We start from the raw sequence: 4,878 nt of genomic DNA, 5'->3' as shown, positions 1-4,878 counted from the left end.
GTTTCATTTTGAATTTTAATTTAGTACTCAAAGGTAGTGAAATTCTATTGATATTGAAATAAAGTTACAAAAGGATCCATAGGGTAGAATAAGTAAAATAATGTGATACCCACATTGCAATATCCAAATGAAACAACTTAGGATTTAAAATTTTTATCTTTCTCTTTCTCGCCGTTTATTATATTATCTATTCTATCTATTCTATTATATAAAAATCGAATTTTTACCTTTAATGATAGAATCAACGTAGCATGCTTCTGCTTTATTTTGTTTAACTCATTAAAGTCAATTCATTATGATAAATTAATTATATCAATTAATTGATTTGAATAGATATTTAAATATCACACAATTTAAAATTATGTATATTAATTATTTGATTTAAATTTTATTATATATAAATTTAAGGAATAAATTAAAATAAAATAATTTATTACTTATTTAAATTGAATACAACAAATAAAAATTAATTTAGTTAAAAATTTAATATTTTCTAATCTTCTATACATAAAAATGACAAAACAAAATTATAAAAATAATCTTTTTATCACTTTTGCTATTTTAATTTTATTTTCTTTGTTTTTTTATGTATAATTTATTTTATATTAACTTTGTTTATTTAATAATAAAATATACTCATATTAATTCTATCATATAATAGAAGTTTAACCCAAGTTCAAAATGCTAAAACAAAAAAAGAAAACAGTGGGTATATGATTAGAGAAAAATGTATAATAATGACAAAATATACTAAAACTGAATTTTTTCTCCAACTAATAAAAGTGAGGTGTTAATTCCTCATGAATTCATTTTTTCTCTAAAATAAAATCACTATTTTCTTTTCTAAATTTATTTTAGAAAAATATATTTATTATAATTATATTACAATTAACATTTAACGAATAATGCATGATTATACTAATTTAGAGAAATATTTTTATTATAATTATATAAAATCAATATTTGATACATTATCAACTAATAAAAGTGAAGTGTCAATTCCTCATGAATTCATCCTCCAAAATGAAAGTACTATTCTCTTTTCTAAATTTATTTTAGAAAAAAATATTTATTATAATTATATTACAATATTACAATTAGCATTTAATGAATAATGCATAATTATAATAATTTAAAAAAGTAAAATAAAATCCAGTAATTTATCTTCTAACTGCACACGTGTATAGAATAACTTTTAAGAATGAGTCATGTATAGTAAATACGGTCGATAATTGTAAAAATGTATACTAACATTGATATAATATTATTTCACGTATATGTTTTGCAGGTATCAAAGAAAAGTGTTGAGTTGTTTTTTAGTAGATTTAGATTATTTATTGTTTATTAGAGAATTTTATGCATTAGAATTCTCTAATAATTTATTATTTATTTTGAGCTAATTTTGATATGTTCTTATTTGACAGTAAAATAACATATAAAAATTTGTTGGTGGGTCTAAGTATTATTAAGTTATTTATGGTCACATTGAGTATATATGTTTGATTTATTGAAGAAAGTAGATTACTAAAACCAATTAATAACTATTTTAGAGTTAATATATTTAACACTAGCTTAAGAAAAAATAAATAATACATAACATGTTATATTTTTATTAATGAAATTATTATAATTTGAATTAATTTTAACAAAATAATTTAAAATTATAATTTCAATTTTATCACGTGCATGGCACGGGTGATTAAACTTATATATCACTAAAATTGGATTTTTCTCGAACTTATGATGATGAGGTGTCACTTTTCTGTTAATCCATTTTCTCTCCAAAATAATTGCACTATTCGCTCTTCTAAATTTATTTTAAAAAAATATCTTTAATTAATATAATTATATTATAATTAGTATTTAATGAATGATATATAATTATACTAATTTAAGAAACTATTAGTGACTATCTTATTAAAATTTATTAGTCATATTATAATAATATTTGTATATTCTTTGTATCTCTTTATTAATATTCAATTATTGTTATTTAATTTATTCTTAATATTTATTTAGAATAATAATTAAATTTGTTATAATTGTAATAAGTTATAAGTCTCCACAATTATTAGTATTATTGGTATATTAGTATATTTTTAGAAATATTAGAAGTGAGATGCAATTTTTTATGAATTTTTTTATTTTCAATATAAAAGCGCTACTTTCAATAATATTTACTATCTTTTCAATCTATTTTAAAAAAATATCTTTTTTATAATTATATAAAAATTAATATTTAATACATTATTATACTAATGTCAATCATTAAATATTTTTAATCATTCTAATTATTATATTAATTTATATAATTCTAATTCTCAATCATTATGTAAGTTTATATACACGTTGATACAAATTGATACTAATTATTAGATTAATTATATAATACTAATTGTTGACCATTAATATTTTTAATTATTATTTTTAAATTATTATTTTTAATCAAGCATAATTAGTAGCAAATTGATACATACATTAATGGTGACAAATTGATATTGATATTAATTAATTAATTAATTAATTAATAATAATAATAATAATAGAAAAGGTCTAAACAGCACATGCACACATTATATTTTAAAAAAGCAAAACATATTTTTAAAAAGATTAAGATATCAATAATTTAAAATAAAAAAATAAACATAATTCTATAATTCTAATTGCCATAAATCTGATACTAATATTGATAGTGATAAATTGATATTGATATCAATAATTAATTTCTATAGTTATTTTTGTACTACTAATTACCATAAATATGATACTAACGTTAATAGTGGTAAGTTGATATTGATATCAATAATTAATTTCTATAATTAATTTTGTACTACTAACCTAGGTTATATATAATGTTTCTTTTGTGATTTGTGAGTCTAAATCTAACAGGCAAATCATTCTTTTTTTCTAATTTGTTATTCTTCTTTGATTGAGCAATTATTTCTAAGGAGCTTTGTAGGTGAAGTTCAAGTCTCATTTCCTCCACGCTTTCTACATTTGTTCGAAAATATTCGAAGTGGAGCATCTAATAAGATTGAATTTTCTCAATTTAGGTTCAATTTTAAAAAATTCGTTCAAATTTGAAGATGCAATTTCAAAGATTGGTACTATATTTAAATTTTATTCTCTTAAACTTTTGTATTAAAATAATTTTATAACATACTATGATTTTTTCAGAAACTACCGGCCTTCTGGTGCATCAATGCAATATCATTGAGGAAAATAAAGGTCAATTTAGTTTGACAATTTTAACAAAAAGATGGTCTGAATTTGTACGGATTCTAAATGTTCGATCTTATGATGTTATTTCGATTGGTTGTCGTTACTAGAATGACTCTAATCTATACGTATCTAAGGACTAGAATAGCTTAAATATTATTTAAATAATTTAGTTCTAATATTAGTATTTGATTAAATTAGTTTTAGAGAAATTTAAATTGTTGCCTCAATTTATATATTATGACTATTCTTTTTGATATGTTATTTTTTAATTTTTTTAATATGAAATTTCTTTCTTTTTTTGATTTCTATGTTTATTTTTTTCTTGGATATATGTATCACCTTTTTTTATTTTTTGTATTTCAGATTATGATGGTGAGGTGTCACTTTTTTGTTAATTCATTTTTCCTCCAAAATGATTGCACTATTTGCTCTTCTAAATTTATTTTAGAAAAATATCTTTAATTAATATAATTATATTATAATTAGTATTTAATGAATGATACATAATTATACTAATTTAAGAAACTGTCTTTATTATAATTATATCAAATCAATATGATATGATATAATATGATATGATAATAATATGCTAATGGCATGAGTTATTCTAATCATAATAAAATTCTTTTCAATGCACGAATTATTCGGTTATTCTGTACTTATAAGTCTTTTTAATGATATAATAATAATAATAATAATAATAATAATAATAATAATAATAATAATAATAATAATAATAATAATAATCTACTTAATCTATTAAAATTATTTTTTTTCTAACTAATAAAAATGAGGTGTCATCAATATACTAAAGTGATTAAAAATTTAATTATATTGTGTGGATACAAGATTGATTAATTAAGATTAAAGCGTGGAAAAAAAATAGTCACAATACGTGATTTTGCTTTTCTTGCCAATGTATAAAAATACGCGAAAGAAAAGAAAAATTAAAATATCATCATTTAAAATAAAAATAGTTAATCATCATGCGTATGAAAGGGGATTGAGAAATATGTATGGATAGAAAAAATAAAAAATTATTGCACAATTGTAGAATAAAAAATAATCATATATATAAGGAAATAATCATAACAAAAAAGATTAATATATGTGACTTAAATATTTTTATGTACAATTAATATATATGTATACATAAATAAAAAATTAAAATATTTAGAATTATTTAACAAAATTAATATATACGTATACATAAATAAAGAAATTATTATCAAAAAATTATTATAATTTATGAAGATTACACATACGATGACATTAATAATAAAGAATAAAAAAATTATCAATTGATTGTAGGCTCAAAAAAAATTATGATTAGAAAATAACTAATATATGCGATTTAAATATATCTACATACAATTAATATATATGTATAAACTAAATAAAAAAATATTTAGAATTATTTAATAAAATAAATATATTCTGAGAATAAAAAAATTATTAACTAAACAATTAATATATACATATAAATAAATACGAAAATTATTATTTATGAAGATTATTATGTGTATGATGGTATTAATAGAATAACAAAATCATTGAATGATTGTAGGCTCAAAATAAAATATTCATAATCAGAAAATCAAAAAATAATTAGCATAGGTAACTTAATATATATATGTATACTTAAATAAAAAAAAA

Source organism: Arachis duranensis, chromosome 2 (assembly GCF_000817695.3).
Source record: "Arachis duranensis cultivar V14167 chromosome 2, aradu.V14167.gnm2.J7QH, whole genome shotgun sequence".
NCBI lineage: Eukaryota > Viridiplantae > Streptophyta > Magnoliopsida > Fabales > Fabaceae > Arachis > Arachis duranensis.
The sequence above is the reverse complement of the archived record's forward strand: the minus strand, read 5'-3'. Positions refer to the sequence as shown.